Raw genomic sequence first — 18,863 nt, forward strand, 5'->3', positions numbered from 1 at the left:
GGTGCCCGTGTTCTTGATGTCGCTGCACAGGTACCTAGGGTCGTGAGCAGAAACACCGGAGCTGTGGTTCTTCACGCCGGCTCGAACGACACCAGCCTGAGGCAGTCGGAGATCCTGAAGAGAGACTTCAAGACCCTGGTGGAGACGGTTCGCAGCACAGCGCCAACGGCGAGGATCATCGTGTCCGGACCACTTCCAACGTACCAGCGAGGAATTGAAAGGTTTAGTAGACTTTTTGCTTTTAATGAATGGCTTCAGTCATGGTGTCCGGCTCAGAATCTACACTTTATTGATAACTGGAATGTTTTCTGGGAGCGTCCTAGGCTGTTCCGCGCTGACGGCCTGCACCCCAGCAGAGTTGGAGCGGAGATCCTCTCGGACCACATCTCCAGGGCGCTGCACACCTTCTGACTGGTAAACTACGCCTTAAATTAAAATTTCAATAGCCATCCTTCACCTCAACACATCGATACAAATGCACACATACCTCTCCCCATAGAAACTGTGTCTGTTCCCCGAGCAGTGAGATTAAAAAGTAATTATGTAAGACGTTCTCGAAATAATCTTACTGTAATTAGACCAGAAAAATGCCAAAGAAACAAACAAAAACAGTTCCTAAAATTTGGGCTTCTGAACATTAGATCACTTACACCCAAAGCACTTATCATAAATGAAATAATCTCAGACAATAGCCTTACTGCATTATGCCTCACCGAAACCTGGATTAAACCAAATGACTACATCGGTCTAAATGAGTCTACACCATCAGGTTATATCTATAAGCACGAGCCTCGACAGACTGGTCGTGGAGGTGGTGTCGCCACTATCTTTAACGATTGCCTTACTGTTACCCAGAGAACACAGTATAGATTTAAGTCTTTTGAAGTGCTTGTCCTTAATGTTACACTATCGCACACGCACACGAAACAAAAATCCCTGATGTCTCTTGCGCTAGCGACCGTGTATAGACCACCAGGGCCCTACACCGATTTTCTTAGAGAATTCACAGATTTTCTTTCTGACCTACTGGTTAGCTTTGATAAAGCATTAATTGTAGGAGATTTTAACATTCATGTTGACGACACAAATGATGCGCTAGGACTCACATTCATGGACTTACTAAACTCACTTGGGCTCAAACAAAACGTCACTAGAGCAACTCACCGTCGTAATCATACACTAGATTTAATAATATCACACAGAATAGATGTCACTGATATAGATATCATTCCTCAAAGTGATGATATCACAGACCATTATCTCATAATGTACACACTACCTGTAGAACAGGCTAACTGCGTTTCACCACGTTATCGTCTCGGTAGAACTATTATTCCGACCACTAAAGACAGATTCACAAATAACCTGCCTGATCTGTCTGGACTTCTTACTGCACCCTTAAACACAGACGACCTAGATGAAATTACTAACAGCATAGGCGCTATATTCACTAGCACACTAGACACTGTTGCCCCAATCAGATTACAGAAGGTTAGAGATAAAACGCTTGCACCATGGTATAATAGTCATACTCACACCCTCAAGAGAGAGACCCGTAACCTCGAGCGAAAGTGGAGAAAAACTAAATTAGAGGTTTTTAGAATTGCATATAAGGAAAGTATGTCCAGCTATAGACAGGCTCTAAAAGCAGCCAGGGCTGAGCACCTGAGCAAACTCATAGAAAATAACCAGAACAATCCCAGGTTTTTATTTAGCACAGTAGCTAGACTAACAAAAAACCAAAAATCTGAACACACAATTCCATCACAGTTCAGTAGTGACGATTTTATGAGATTCTTCACTGATAAAATCGAAAGTATCAGGAATAAAATAGGTGACGCTCAACACATAAGAGCAACTAGCATCCCGGTCTCACCTAAGGTTCTAAACACACAACTACATTGCTTTACAAGTACAGGTCAGGAAGAGTTAGTTAAACTTATTACTACAGCTAAATCAACAACTTGTTCACTAGACCCCATTCCAACTAAACTACTGAAAGAAGTGTTACATAAAGCCGGTGAGCCTCTTCTTAATATTATTAACTCCTCGTTATCTTTAGGTCACGTCCCTAAATCCTTCAAGTTGGCAGTTATTAGGCCACTCATTAAGAAACCTAATTTAGATCCTAATGGACTTTCAAATTACAGACCGATTTCACACCTTCCGTTTATGTCTAAAATACTAGAAAAGGTTGTGTCTGTTCAACTGAGCTCCTTCTTACAGGAGAACAATATCCTCGAAAAGTTTCAGTCAGGTTTCAGGCCCCATCATAGCACAGAAACTGCACTTGTTAAAGTTACAAACGACTTGTTCTTAGCTTCGGACAAAGACTGTATGTCACTATTAGTTCTACTTGACCTTAGTGCTGCATTCGACACTATAGATCACAACATTCTCCTAGATCGCTTACAAAATTACACAGGTATTCATGGACAGGCTTTAAGTTGGTTTAGATCCTACCTGTCTGATCGATACCATTTTGTAGAATTAAATGGTGAATCCTCCAGCTTATTACCAGTTAATTATGGGGTCCCTCAAGGATCAGTTCTAGGACCTCTGCTTTTCTCGATATACATGCTTCCATTAGGGAACATTATTAGAAGACATGGGATTAGCTTCCATTGCTATGCCGACGACACACAGTTATACATCTCCTCAAAACCAGATGAAATAACTAAATTGTCGAAATTAACTCAATGCCTTAGAGAGATAAAAGACTGGATGAGCTGTAACTTTCTGTTGTTAAACTCTGATAAGACAGAAACACTACTTATAGGCCCAAAAACTAGTACACAGAAACTCTCACAACTTAATTTCCATTTAGAGGGATGTACTGTTACTAGTAGCTCGACAGTGAAAGACCTGGGTGTTATATTAGACAGTAACTTGTCTTTTGAAAATCACGTCGCCCAAACCACAAAAACAGCCTTCTTCCACCTCAGAAATATTGCCAAGCTGAGAAACATCCTGTCTGTATCTGATGCTGAGAAGCTAGTTCACACTTTCATGACCTCTAGACTGGACTATTGTAATGCATTACTAGGTGGTTGTCCTGCATCTTTAATAAATAGGCTACAGTTAGTCCAAAATGCAGCGGCCAGAGTTCTCACTAGGACAAGAAAGTATGACCATATAACCCCAATTTTATCATCTCTACACTGGCTACCTGTTAAGCTTAGAATTGATTACAAACTGCTGCTACTTACGTACAAGGCTCTTAATGGTTTAGCTCCCATGTATCTAACTAGTCTTCTAACACGTTACAATCCTTCACGCTCTCTGAGATCACAAAACTCAGGACTCCTGGTAGTCCCCAGAATATCTAAGTCTACTAAAGGCGGAAGAGCGTTCTCTTATTTAGCTCCCAAACTTTGGAATAGTCTTCCTGATAGTGTTCGGGGCTCAGACACACTTTCACAGTTTAAATGTAGATTGAAAACTCATCTCTTTAGTCAGGCGTAGACATAATACATCCCATAAATATTGTGCACTATCACACTAGACTTGCACATTCTTATGAACAGCAGATATGTTAATCCCTCTGCACTGCTCTTCTCTTCTCTTTTTCTACCCATGCTGAGACACCCATGCTAAGATCGTCTTCCGTGCGTTGAAATTTCTGGACCTCCACTGAGACAAGGCTGACTCTGTGAGAACCCTGAGACATCTACAGATCTCCCGGCTCCAGTTGGACTCTGTGATACTTGTATATTTGTAACCACACCATCTAGTGTCACCCATATGAGGATGGGTTCCCCTTGAGTCTGGTTCCTCTCAAGGTTTCTTCCTTTACCAATCTAAGGGAGTTTTTCCTTGCCACTGTTGCCTGAGCCCTCAGACTTGCTCATTGGGGACAAATACACATACACACATACATACATACATACACACTGTGAACTGTATATATCTTGAATTTTTATTATATTAATTCTTTATACTTCTCCTTATGTTTATCTTTTGTTTTATGTTTATGTTCTGTAAAGCTGCTTTGTGACAATGTCCATTGTAAAAAGTGCTATACAAATAAACTTGAATTGAATTGAATTGAATTGTCCCGTAACGTAGAACTGAACATATGTATGATTGTAGATATGTATGTTTAAATAAAGTGCTTGGCTTGGCAGGATGTTAAACCTGGGGTTGAATGGAGTCAGGACCGCTCTCATACACATGTGGAGGTGCTCATTAGTGACCCTGGAACAATATTTAGTTTGTATTATGTTCATTGTAGAGAAAGCTGCCTTGCAGTTGTATGTAGAGCCAAACATGGTCAGGATGTATAGGGCTACTTTCCCCAGACCTGGGAAAGCTGTCTCAGGGAAGCTGTCTTCAGATTTGAGTGGATATGTTTGTTCAAAACCTTTGTGTTTTGTCTCATAATGGTGTTTCACATTGACACTTTTAATATGAGACACTGGTGAAGTGGGAAGTGTGAAGTGTGAACAGAAATCAGTCTCCGTCTCACTTGTCTGTTTCTCTCCTTTTCTCTGTCTCACTCGTCTGTTTCTCTCCCTTTCTCCGTCTCACTCGTCCGTTTCTCTCCCTTTGTTTTCTACATGTATCGCTATCTTTCTTTCATGTGTAACTTTACTCTAATTCTCTCTCATCTGTCTTGCACTGTTGAGTCGCAGTGTTTACTTCAGGAATGCACAGACTTTATTGGCTGAGTGGTATGGCTTATGTGGGATATCATGTGGGATGGCTTAACTCGCATAAAATTGGTCTGTGCATTTCCACTACCACTACTGTAAAGATTGCAAAAGCTGCACCGATTAAAATAGCAGCGCCCCGTCAAGTTTTGAATCAGAACCTTTTGTTTTGGCTGTAGGTCCGCGTTCGTATTGGACAGCTTCTGGGTCCGGACACGGACCGCGGTCCGCCTGTTAGTGACCTCTGCTCTAGGGGAAGTTCCTTCCACCACCTTGGTGCCAGAACAGAGAAGAGTCTTGTAGTAACAGAGAAGAGTCTTGAAGTAACAGAGAAGAGTCTTGTTGTAAAAAAAGTCTTGTTCTTCTTCTTATTATGATTATTATTATTATTATATGTTGCCTACATTTACTCAAATAATAGCAATGTAAAATATAAAGGAAATCACAGTGCAAGTTAGGCATAACATAACATAAGTGATATTAAGAGATTTTATTAAGTTACTTTAATCATTAATTTTAGAGATATTTATAGAAATATCTCTAAAATCATTTATTTTAGAGATATTTATTTTATATAATTTTTACAGTGGTACATTATGAGCTTACTTTTTGAATTACGGCTGCAAATCAACATTATCCGCGTGAAACATTAAGGTCTGTTGGGGTTAACCAACAGCCATTCACATTTTCTTTCCTGGTATCTGAATGCTGCCCTATTAATCTGCTGGGCAGGGATTTGATTTGCAAATTGGGAATAAACCTAATTAGCACCCCAAATGGATTGAAAGTGTGTACAAGTCAAACAGGTGAATTTAAGGGCGTTAAGTGGGACCCCAGACCTCTGTTGTACAGATGTGGCCTTTAAAAATGCGCGTCTCGGAGAGAAGAATGCCGCAAGGACTTCCCGCATTCTGGGGCAGTCTATTGAAGGGGGGTCAAATGTTCGGCGCAGGAAATACAAAACCTGTAGAGGGCAGTCGTGTTTCATGTAGGCTGACGAGTCGACAATATGTGTTATGTTCTTTTGCCGGTTACATAAACAGTCACATATTATTCATCCAAATCCGACTCAAACGCGCATCATCTGTCTTATTTTTTCTGTGCACTTGAGAGATGTGATGTATAACTGAGTCGTGCGACTATCTCCGCTGTCACGGCTGACTTTTTGGTACCACTCGATGCAACTTTGGTTTTCTCAGGTGATGTGCGGTGTGTTATGAAAAAATGCTTCTATTGGTTTGTTGATGGTAAAAACAAATAAGATCTTGGTGCCAACTTTGCGGTTATTAGCAATAGTTTATCAGTATTGCAGCAAATAGTTTGCTTTGTATTTCCAAATCGCTTTTATAAAGAGTGTTATTTGGTGTAATTAGTGGTTTGTTTTTTATATATTATGGTGTAGTAGAGGATATGGCAAACAGCTCATCCTGAATGAAATCCCTCATTCCATATCTAAAGCATTTTGAGCGCAATATAAATGTATCATATTGTTATTCTTATTATATATGAATAATAAGCTCACTCACTCACTCATTTTCTACCGCTTAACCGAACTACCTCGGGTCACGGGGAGCCTGTGCCTATCTCAGGCGTCATCGGGCATCAAGGCAGGATACACCCTGGACGGAGTGCCAACCCATCGCAGGGCACACACACACTCTCATTCACTCACACAATCACACACTACGGACAATTTTCCAGAGATGCCAATCAACCTACCATGCATGTCTTTGGACCAGGGGAGGAAACTGGAGTACCAGGAGGAAACCCCCGAGGCACAGGGAGAACATGCAAACTCCACACACAAGGCGGAGGTGGGAATCAAACCCCAAACCCTGGAGGTGTGAGGTGAACGTGCTAACCACTAAGCCACCATGCCCCCCCTGAATAATAAGCTAATTTATTTAAGCTACATTTAAACAAATCAATTTGTTTAAAAAAAGTTTTTTATAATTTTTTTGTTTAAATGTAGCTTAAATAAATTGATTGCGACCACTTACCTTAAAATATTTGAGTAAATTGAATGAATCATTTTTTTCAGTGTGTGTTGTAAGATCTGTAAAGTGTTATCAGTCAATAAATCTGTTTTAGTTTTCTATATAGTGTTTAAGTCATTATTTATATATGTTATAAAATACAATGTTATCTAAATACAATATGTGATGCTGAGGTATTTTTTATTAAAAATAAGCTCCAGTTCATGTTCTCTGAACAATAAACACTGATTAACACGATTTTTAATCTGATTATTTGCATTGAGCATATCGCAATATAGAGGTTGTTCTTATGTAGTTATGTACTAATTTAGCATTTTTGTCTGATTATTTGCCATTGAGGCATATCACAATAGAGAGATTAGCAACCTGCGCGGTGCAGATTGATTGACACATGAGATCAATGTAACGTGAGAGTGATAAGCTTTTGAATGGCATGTAAACAATACGCCTGTTTCATTACGTTCAGGCCGAATACAGATGCCCCTACACTCGTAATATATTCATTTATTAAAAAAAAACAAAAAAAAACTGCATCACCCTCATGTCCATGTGTGCACGTGTAAAATAAAATGTGAATTATTACAAAAATAAGTATGCATTATTTATAAAAAATAAAATATGCATTATTTATGTCTCCCCAGTCTTTATTTTAGCTGCTTCATAACATTTAGCCTTGATAGACCACTGACACAACCCCCAATACTAATCGATCTCCTCTCAGGGATTCAAAAGAAAACAGTTTTTTCCTGTTTTCACCATGTTGTGGGGTGATTGCAGTTACTTTGTTTAAATGCTATTTCCTGCATAACTTAAAGGGTATTTCAGATTAATGTTTATAACATAAAAAATGGGTCGATATCGCATAACTTAATTTGACATATGTTGATATAACCAACTTAAATTTACAGCAATAAATGGAAAGACATAATTCCTTTTTCCTGGCATGTAATCTAATCTAATAGGCTACCAAAATACAACAAAAATAACAATTAAAAAGCTTTTATTTGTTGAAAATGGTCATACAAGTAGACATACTATTAAAGTATTAAAAATACTGTACAGCTACATTCCAGTATGTCCACCATGACTCTTCACTACAACTGGAAGAACTTTAAACAATCTGTTGATGTACTTGTTGCATGCCTTTTCTGTAAGTTCCTCAAACCCGAATTTGTGGAAATGGCAGCAATTAACTCAGATTTTGAGGTTGGTTTTGCTTCTTTCCGAATATAATCTTTCAAAGCATGCCACACCATCTCAATGGGATTCATATCTGGGGATTCTGGTGGAGTCTTTACCCAGTTAATACCCTCTGCAGCAATGACTCTGCTTGCAGCAGTGTGCTTCGGATCATTGTCCTGGAAAAAACGGTGGTGGACTCCGAAGGTTTCATTTTGAAGACATTTTGAAATGTCCTCACTCTATATGTGGAAGGACTGTATTTATCTACAGAGATCTCACAGTGTCAGTATAGAATAAGTAGAGTACAGAATAAGTGAGAATGGAAAATCTTAGATTAGTTTGATGGCCCATTAACAACTCATCAAGCTTAATTGTAGTATAGTATTCAGGTCATAACCAATTTATGGTCTCTTTAATGTTATGTTTTCTAAATGAGGTACAGAACAAAAACGTTTAGCTCACGCGGAGTGAATGAAAAGCCGTTAATAAAGCAGACTATCTGTAGAGGACGTTCTGAAACAGTTGAGATGGCAGATGATCATCACGTTTATAATGTTTCACGCGGATAATGTTGATTTGCAGCCGTAATTAAAAAATTAAGATCATAATGTACCACTGTAAAAATTATATAAAATAAATATATCTAAAATAAATTATTTTAGAGATATTTCTATAAATATCTCTAAAATAAATGATTAAAGTAACTTAATAAAATCTCTTAATGTCACTTATGTTATGCCAAACTTGAACTGTGATTTCCTTTATATTTTACATTGCTATTATTTGAGTAAATGTAGGCAACATATAATAATAATAAGATGAACAAATGTTAATTTAAAAAATCCCATAGCCAACGGTGTTTCATACGTCTTTATAATTATATTTTATTGTGGATGTTTTCTCACAATTCTGATGTAATGTGAAGTAAAATAAAAAATCTAAATTTCTTAAATGTAAATTAATAATATAAACATATTATACAATCTTAAAAAACCTTTGAGTGTTTAAGAGAAACAGTGTTCTTATGCGCCACCTGGCGGATATTCTGTGAAGCGAAACACATTAAGGTGATTGCTAAGATAGTCCCCCCGTACAGAAGTGCAGAAAGCTGCGGTACGCTGCGGCACGAATTGCCGAATGCCGCGGTAGAAGACACGCGTTCTTAAACGCCACATCTGTATGTGCTTCAACGTCACTTCCTGGGTGTGTTCTTCTAGAGACATGTAAAGTTCAGCACATACTGTACAGCACTATATGAGTCAGAAACAACCAGAGACTCTAATGAACTTATTATCAGAAGTCTAAAGCGCTCAGATTCTGCACTTTATCACTGTTCTTTTAGAAACATAACACAGACATAATACAGAGTCAGTGACAGGCTGTACAGAAACTATATAATAGAAGAAATGCAGCACATATAAAAATAAAGAGGGTACAAACATGAATGAATAAGGGAACATCAGCAGTGCTATGGATAAAATCAAATAGATACAGGTCAAGTGCTTCAGTTATTATTCAGATCCAATATCAGAATGTAGAAAAATATGATCTGAGTGATGTTGTGGCTTGTTCTTTGGTACAAGATGAGCTAGTTTGAGTATTTCAGAAACTTTTCATGCAATAACATAAATGTAAATAAATAACATTTCTTTACAATCATGGCCCTTTATGAATTATAGCTCCACCCTGTGACTTAGATGAGTGCCAGAGTGAATGGGACAATTAAAATAGTACGTGGGCCAATGTATAGGTTCGAGAAGAGCAGTGGTGAGAAACTGAAGACAGACAGACAACATAAGGTGTAATAAACTTAAAAATATTTATATAAAAGCTGTATATTCAATCCAAAATTGTACGTAAACAATGAACAAATAAAATACATATCAGCAGATTTCAAAATCTAATCAAATTAAATCCAAATGTTATACTTAGGTTTGGCCTATTTATAAAGTCCTTCCTAATTTATAAAATCAGACCTAAGTTAACTTTTGACTTGTTTATAATTTCAATGTTCTAATCTATGTATTTGATCTAATTTTAAATGGCTAGAATGTTTATACTTTTCCCAACACTTTTAGATTTTTCTGATTTGTTTTAAATTTAAACCCTGGTAAATCAACAAAGGGAAGAAAAGAAAAATGGAAAACAATAAAATTCTGCAGTATGCAGAACAACAATTAAACAACAATATATCAATAATAATTCAAATTCAATTAAATGTATAAACAGTTCTGAGATGATTAAAGTCACTTCACTTTTCCAATATCAGTTCCTACAGAAAGTGACCCAGTGCAATGACCCAGTGCACTTTAATTTATATAGCGCCATTCAAAGGACCCAAGGTCGCTTGCTCACTGACTCCATTGAATGTTCAATGTTTTCATGTGATAAAGAATGTGTCTCTTTTCGTGTGTGTGTGATGTAGATTAAACATGACTGAACCGAAACAGTCCACTTTTTACATCATGGCTGTGTCAAGAATATCACTGTGTTTGAGGTAGTAATGATGAGATTTTGTGTTGACCAGTGAACTCTCTTGTGTGTTGCTGGGAGACAGGGTGTATGGCTGCCAGCCTTTTCTCCTGACACCTTTCACAGACCCCCAGGAAGCACAGCAGGCCTACAACCATGCCCATGCCAGGACCAGGGCCAGAGTTGAAATGACCTTTGGCCTCCTGAAGGCACGGTTTCACTGCCTTCACAAATTAAGGGTCAGCCCTGTGAGGGCAAGTGTCATTACTGTGGCTTGTGCTGTCCTCCACAATGTGGCCTGCCTGAGGAAGGAGAGCGCCCCCAGAGTGCCACCAGCCATGGACTGGGACAATCCGGCAATCTTCCCTGATGACGACAGTGGTTGGCTGCTGAGGGCCCAATATGTGTTGAATTATTTTAGTTAGTATGTGTGCTTTCAATTTTGGTTAAATGTCCTGCGGTGGCAGAGGAATTTGGGTTTTTTTTGTGTTCTCTATATATAATATTGATTTGGCCTCTTATGATGTTTGTGCTGTATACTGCGTGTATACTGAGGGAGGCTACTGCATTCATTCATTTGTCTGTTCAGTTGATGTGTATGGATTTGTCCTGCATTTATTTCAGTGTGCAGACATGCGGGGTGTGTTACAGACTTTTTGAATGTGTATTTATCCTTTTGTATCCAGTGTGACTTCAGTTTTGAAAGGAGCTGATGGTTTACCTGCTTTGTTTTATCCTTATTCAATAAAGGAACATAACGTTACACTTTGTCTTCATATTTATATGGAATGTGTATTTTATACGACAGAGTATTAGGGCCACACTAAGGAAGAAGGAAAAAGTCATAAATTTATGAGGCTGGTTCTTTCTGTGGAAAAGATGCATATTCTTTTTACAGTCCTGATACTTATGACAATATGATGCTGATGTGCCAAAACATTAAGTATGTCCTTGTTTGTGAAACCATATTGAAGAACAATTCCACGAAATGCCCCACAGCTGTCATTTTAACAACTGTCCTCCTCTAAAACGACGGGTTACAATATTATTAAAGACTTCATTCTCAAAGTCTGTGAATTTTCTCTTTTTTTTCCTCTGTGGCCCTAATATTCTATCATTTTATATATAACTGTAAATTATCTAATGATAGCAACATCATCTAAAAATCATCATTTATCCAAAATGATTGAAATTAATGATCACAAATGTTTAATGACAGTGGGTCTAGTTATATGTGATAATGTATAGTGGGCAGTGGAATAACTATTGGTTTCCATTTGTGGTGACTGCTGACTGACATAAGGGATGAGATTAAGTAGATCCTAGAAGTTAGCCTGGTCTGGAGCAGGCTAGCTCCACAGAATAAATCTCCATGGTAATTTATACCATAAAATCCTACCGCCACCTAATCCAGCTTTAGTGCAACCGGATCACAGATAAATTGAGCCAGGATTGCCAAGATATCCCGGTTTAATCCCTTATCCTAGTTTTGTGCAATAGGCCCCTGGTCGTTGTTGAATGTTTATGTCTATGTTCTTGTTTCCTGTTTCCTGTTTGCTCAGTGTTCTGCCCTGTTTTGCCTGCCCGTCTGTTTGCCTATTTCTTGTTTTGGATTAATAAAAGTTTGAACTGCATTTGGATCCTCACTCACCTTTGCCTCAACGCGACAGACACAAGCTGGTATCTGTTTAGTGTTGTTGTCGAATCCACGTTAAACACACTGATTTGTTGAACCCTGGACTATAAAAAAAGGAAGAAAAGGAAAATAAAAGAAAGAAAGGAAAAACATCAAGATTCTCATATTCACATCAATAAGTAAAAAAAAAAATCCATTCGAATGTTCCATATAACAAAAATATTATTTTTGTTATATGATGATTGTTATATGATTTTATTATATGATATTTTTTAACTATTAATTTATACCTTTAAATCCCTCCCTAGCTGATGTTATATCATGTGTAGATTTTAGTGTGTAGCGACCCTAGCATTACTGGCTATAATGGGGTGGCTAACCTGAGCTCTTTTTCATTTTACTGAAAATCTTAAACTTAATCTAGTCTTATCTCTGATTTACATTGAGTATGGGTTCTACTGACAATTAAATATATTAAACTGACAGGTACCAAGAAATGCAATTCAATATTATAAATATACAGTACACACACAACACAACATAAATGATACGAACAGTAACGTGACGTGACGTACGGCTAAGTATGGTGACCCATACTCAGAATTCGTTCTCTGCATTTAACCCATCCAAAGTGCACACACACCATGAACACACACACCGTGAACACCCACCCGGAGCAGTGGGCAGCCATTTATGCTGCGGCACCCGGGGAGCAGTTGGGGGGTTTGGTGCCTTGCTCTAGGGCACCTCAGTCGTGGCCGGCCCAAGACCCGAACCCACAACCTTAGTGTTAGGAGTCAAACTCTCTAACCATTAGGCCATGACTTCCCCATTGTGATGTATATATGATGTTGTGCAAATTATTGTTTAGATTACTGTCCAAACTCAAGGACAGTTTTAAAAGAAAAGTATTAGTAACACATCCCATTTCTTAATCAATAAATGGCCGGAAAATAAATAAATAAAACCGACAAAAGTAAATGAAAACTTAGAGGTTCTCAGTCTAACATTTGCAGGCCTGTATGTAGCTGGGGTTCGTGGAAGCCAAACAAAATGGCTACTTCATCACGAGGGCCACAAAGCGGAAATATTACCTTTGATGAAGTTTGTTGCACACGTCGGATAGAAAAAAAAGTCAACGGGGAAGACAGACAGATCATGGATGCTTCACAGTGTTCTCCTTTGACAAACTTAGTCCCTGCTAGTTGAGCTAGCTATCCGCCAGTCCATCAGCAAAGTCCATGCACATTGGGCAGTAAACCGCAACTTAAGTCTCTGATCAATGTCTTTCCGATGTTTCCTTCCTTTCTAAACAGAAACTAACACTACACTGAGTGTTCGGGTTGAACACCTAATTAGATGCGTTACACTTATCAAAGCACAGATTGTACATTGACCATTTTAAGTTCAGCATCACTCTTTCCAACTCTACCTCTTTCCTCTCTTTCTCTCACGCTCTCTCCAAGCACACGAGCACCCAGCAAGCATCATCACATGACAGATAACTTAATCAAACTAAAAACAAAATACAAATTCTTTTTAAATATTTTTACCAACATATTTAAAGTATTTAGACAAAAAGCATTTAAAAATAATTCATTTGTATTAATTACTATTACCCTATAAAGATATCACATGACCTCTTTACCACAATCATTGCTGACCAATGAATTTTAACTTGCACAACATTAATTTATTAAACTATTTATATTTAACTCAAAAAAATTGTTTATGCATCCAAAAAAAAAAACACCAATTAGAAAACATAATTATCATACACTTTTTCTAAAAATATTATAGACGACTATGTCAAAATCAGTAACTCAGGAGACATTGGTAACACAAACAGTCATAAAAAATGGCAAGAAATCAAAGGCGTCCAATTGCACAATGTAAATTCAAATGGAAACCAGAATGATGAATATACAGGTAATGGTCCCTCCACAATTCCACACAAATAAGGGGAGAATAGAAAGAAATGGCTAAGAGAATTTGACCATCTTGAGACTCCTACAGAATGACTATCTTTTAACAACAGCCTGAACATTAGAAACAGGTATTGTCAGCTTTGACTCAATATCTTTGTATTGTCAGGTTTGTCTCTCTCCACTTTTCTTATTAACATTGTGGAGTCTTGAATTTCAAGATCTCTCAGAATCCCTTCAGGTGGCATAATCCTCAATTGATCACAATGTACAGGCCATTGGGGAATTTACAGACAATCAGGAGTACAAATAGACAGGGTCAGCACTTTTCACACCCTTTTCCTGACAATGTTCAATAATTTAGGCTGTCTAATTGTAGTACTGTGCTTGTTTAATACAGTGTTTACATTGATGCCATTATGTACTGACCAGTCATGATGGTTTCAGTTGGATCTGATTTAGGTTTGTTAGAATTCATCAGATTCAGAAATCATAATGTTCCACTAAGCCAGTGGCAACAGTGGGCAAATTTGGGTCTTGCCCACCCTATTCACAATCATGTGGTTGCTGCAGCCTTCTGGTCTGAGCAAAAATGCAGAGAAGCAACAAGGAAAAACTTTGACTGTATGTCAAACTGGTATGTTTGTGTGTGTGAATGAGTCAAAAATGAAGACCCTGACTTTAATCATGCATTGTCAGTTACATTAATCAGATACCAAAAAGTGTAACACTGAAAATAATTTCTCTACACATCACGTCTTTCCTCAAGTCAAGCTGGCTCTGTACTTCTCTCAGGTTCTCTAAGTAATGTCTGTGGTGTTTCTGCTCTATTCATTTGTGTTTTATTCCATAAAATAATAAACCAGATTATTTAAGAGTTTAAAACTTTTTTTTTTTCTTTCAGTTTTACAGTAGATACAACATTTGTCTCTTTAATGGATCTCTACTGAGTGAGATGAATTGTCTATGATGGAGAGCAGGAATGTTGAATCAACACAATGAGAAAATCTTCAGTGTTACAGCAGCATGTGATAGCAGCACAAACTTTAAGGAGTAGACGGAGTCTTTAACAGTATATATTAACTAGAACGGGCATTTCCTGAAGAAAATGTGAATGTGCTTGCACATGGCAAGTTCCCCTCATCGTGCCGAGTGTTTTGATATGTCAGGTGTCCATGTTGTGCTAACTTTTTGATTCCGCTCATTTTTGGGGCAGGGCTACACGTGACGTCTACACGTGACGTCTACACGTGACGTCTACACGTGACGTCTACACGTGACGTCTACACGTGACGTCTACACGTGACGTCTACACGTGACCAAAACACGTGTGAGGCAGTTCCCCTCATCGTTCTGAGTGTTTTGATATATGACACATCCATGTTGTGCAGAATTTATGATTTCACTTATTTTGGTGGCGGGGCTACACGTGACGTCACGTGAATACCCGGTGGGGTGCCAATACTTTTGGACAAAAGTGACTACTAAGTGTTTTGACATTTCATGTAAAAACTGCAGTCATTATGGAATTCTACTTAATATTATACTGCATAGAACAGTTTGTTGGGGGCGGGGCTACACATGACGTCACGTGAATACCCGGTGGGGTGCCAATACTTTTGGACAAAAGTGTATTGACTGGGGGCCAATACTTGTGGAATCATTGGATTGATAGTGTGGAGTTGATAGTTACATGTATTGAGAGTGTGCTTTACATCTACAGAGAGAACAAAAGAATTAAGAATTCCCCATTCAAGTCTATGGGGAAAAAAAAAACCCTTTGAGCTTCCGTACCGGGAATTCCGGAATTCCGATCGCTTATAAAAGTCAAAGCACACCTGTCCTCACCTCATTCATGGGTCTAGGACAAAAGCTGAGGGACAAGTTACGCGCCGAAAAAGTGCCCGGAATAATAATAATAATAATAATAATAAGTATGCAAAATAACAATAATGATGCTTTTCAAGCACCATTAATAAGTATGCAAGAGAAAAAGAATGATGCTTTGCAAGCACCATTACCTAGAATGTACATTTCCTGAAGAAAATGTGAATGGTGCTTGCACCTGGCAAATCCCGGAAGCTAGTCGAGACGAGCATGTGACGTCATCTGAATACTCTTGAGGGAGTTTTTCTCATTGTGCTGAGTGTTTTGATATGTCACATGTCCATGTTGTGCTAATTTTTAATTTTCACGTGACATCAGGTGACGTCATCAAAATACACGTGAGGAAGTTCCCCTCATTGTTGTGAGTGTTTTGATATGTCATATGTCCATGTTGTAAACAGTTTTGATTTTGCATATTTTGGGGGTGGGGCTGCGGCACAACCGGAAGGCCAGTTGGTACACCAGTTTGTTCAGAGTATCACCCTAAAGGAGCTGGCCGAGTTTGGTGTAGATAGTTCGAAAGCTTGCTGAGTTATAAACCTCCAAAGTTTATAATTGGAGTCTATGGGAAAAAAGGCCACTTTGAGACCTGGTATCGGAAGTACCGATACTCTGATCGCTTATAAAAGTCATAGCACACCTCTCCTCAATGAGCCGGTCGATTTGACACCTCATTCATGGCTCTAGGACAAAAGCTGCGGGACAAGTTACGCGCCAAAGGTTTGTCCGGCACAATAGTAATAATGTTGCTTTGCAAGCACCATTAATAACTGCATATCAAGATGCATGCCAAACTGAAACCATAGCTGCCTCGAGATGTCCACTCACTGTGAACGATCCATAATGATGCTTTAAGATATAAAGACACTTGTAACCCGGGTAATCAGGTTACTATTTAAAAGAAAAAAGAGAAAGGAAGGTTCTAGAAGGACAGCTGTTTTGTCCAATCACGGCTCTGATTCCAGTGATTGGCTCTCCTAAGAGCCAATCTTTCATAAACCAATCTTTAAACAGCACTTTCCAAAGCCCCACCCACGGCGCTGCTGCACGGGCAGCGGGAGAGAGAAGGAGGGAGAGGAGAGTGAAGATGGCGCAGCTAACACTGTGAGCGTGAGAGTCAGAGGGGGAATTCAAATGGAGCAGCCGTACAAAGCCGTATTCAAGAATGTTTCCACGTGTGGAGAGAAAGATTGAATGCAAAAAAAATCACATCTCTGAAAGGATTACGGTGATACGAAATTGTGACCGGAGTGAGGAAACCACAAGGCGATTATTTGAAATAGAAGCTGATGCAAATCAACGGAGAAATAGGATATTACAAATGAGCTTGTTGGAATATATGTGCCATATCTAACTCTTCTGGAGAGGAAACTTCTGGTATCGGACGTGATTAAATGTACACAATGGCGAGCCGCCCACTCAGTCAAAGTGATAAAATAAGAGCATAATATTGGACCTTGTTTATTTATTATAGAAAAGGTGTGTGTAAACTTCTAATTAAAATAATTTGCTGAATACACAATTTTCAACACTGATATTCTTCATATCCATGTGTGTTAATGTAGGATTCTGACTTTTGTGTACTATCTGCTTAAAAACTCAGATTGTTATAGAGTTGTGTTATTTTAATTTTGGTTATATTGTATAGTATTGTTGTTCCTATAGTGAACAGAGTTTATGAATCAGTTCTGGAGCTGTAATACCTCCATTCTGTACTCTTCATAGGATTATAATCTTAATAAAATAGCATTAAACATAAATAACTAGCTGTGAACACTGAACACTTCACACGACACAGAACAACAAATTAAACATCATAAATGAAAAAAGGACAATGAACTATTTATAAAACTAAAGACTGGAAACACATTTGTAAATAAAAAAGTTCATCTTAACTCCTCTGTGTTCTCTCTGGTTGTGATGTTACTAATCCTCATGTTCTGTGTTCTCTCTGGTTGTGATGTTACTAATCTTCATGTTCTGTGTTCTCTCTGGTTGTGATGTTACTAATCCTCATGTTCTGTGTTCTCTCTGGTTGTGATGTTACTAATCCTCATGTTCTGTGTTCTCTCTGGTTGTGATGTTACTAATCCTCATGTTCTGTGTTCTCTCTGGTTGTGATGTTACTAATCCTCATGTTCTGTGTTCTCTCTGGTTGTGATGTTACTAATCCTCATGTTCTGTGTTCTCTCAGGTTGTGATGTTACTAATCCTCATGTTCTGTGTTCTCTCTGGTTGTGATGTTACTAATCCTCATGTTCTGTGTTCTCTCTGGTTGTGATGTTACTAATCCTCATGTTCTGTGTTCTCTCAGGTTGTGATGTTACTAATCCTCATGTCCTGTCTTCCCTGTTCTCAATTTAAATTACAGCCTGTGTTTTGCTCTGTGTGATCAAAGTCTGGTTCAGATTTATTACCTGCTGTTTACTAACCTGTCTTTTACTTTGTGCTTTTTTTGGTTTCATCTGCCTTTGGATTTGTTTTCAGGTATAATAAAAGCTCCCCTGTACTTGTGTGCAGACATCCTCTGTTCTTCTGACAGTTTAAAATAAATTAAACTTGTTCAAATGAACATTGCTTGAGTTTTTACATTCAATAATTACATGAATACTGAGTTTGCCTCCCCTGAACTAATCGGTGTTTAAATTCAGTTCTAATCATATGTAGTGATGTACTTACAGTTATCAGTTTTACTGCTGATCAGAACTGCTGAGGGATTTTAATCACATTTCTTTTGTCTTAGTGAGTTTATCTACACATCAGTAATGGATGTCTCGTTATACTCTTTATAATATAATAAAAATAAAATAATTTCTTGTTTTGTACCAAAGAAAAAGAAAAAAAAAAATTCTCTCTCTCTCTCTCTCTATATATATATATATATATATATATATATATATATATATATATATATATATATATATATATATATATAATGTTTCATTATATAAATGTTCAGTTTGAAGTTGCACATTTAAATGAAGGAAAATTATGAGAAGAGTAAAATTTGTGGTTGAGGTAATTTGCATTAAATGTTTAAAATTTACCCACAGTTCCTCCTGTCCTGTCTGTCACTCGTCAGTACTATCTGATCCAGCAGGGGAAAACCTGG

General features: G+C 38.0%; 1 protein-coding gene and 1 long non-coding RNA gene across 2 annotated transcripts in view; both read left to right on the forward strand.

The window, feature by feature from the left end:
• Nucleotides 1–18,863, forward strand: part of LOC132843573 (histone H2AX-like) — a 264,980-nt gene that overhangs the window by 185,573 nt on the left and 60,544 nt on the right. The gene's annotated exons all lie outside the window — the stretch shown is intronic.
• LOC132843588 (uncharacterized) lies at nt 172–3,678 on the forward strand. The gene is made up of 2 exons (XR_009648137.1): nt 172–414; nt 3,585–3,678. It is a non-coding gene; the product is annotated as an uncharacterized LOC132843588 (long non-coding RNA).

Source organism: Tachysurus vachellii, chromosome 3, assembly GCF_030014155.1.
Source record: "Tachysurus vachellii isolate PV-2020 chromosome 3, HZAU_Pvac_v1, whole genome shotgun sequence".
Taxonomy (NCBI): Eukaryota; Metazoa; Chordata; class Actinopteri; order Siluriformes; family Bagridae; genus Tachysurus; species Tachysurus vachellii.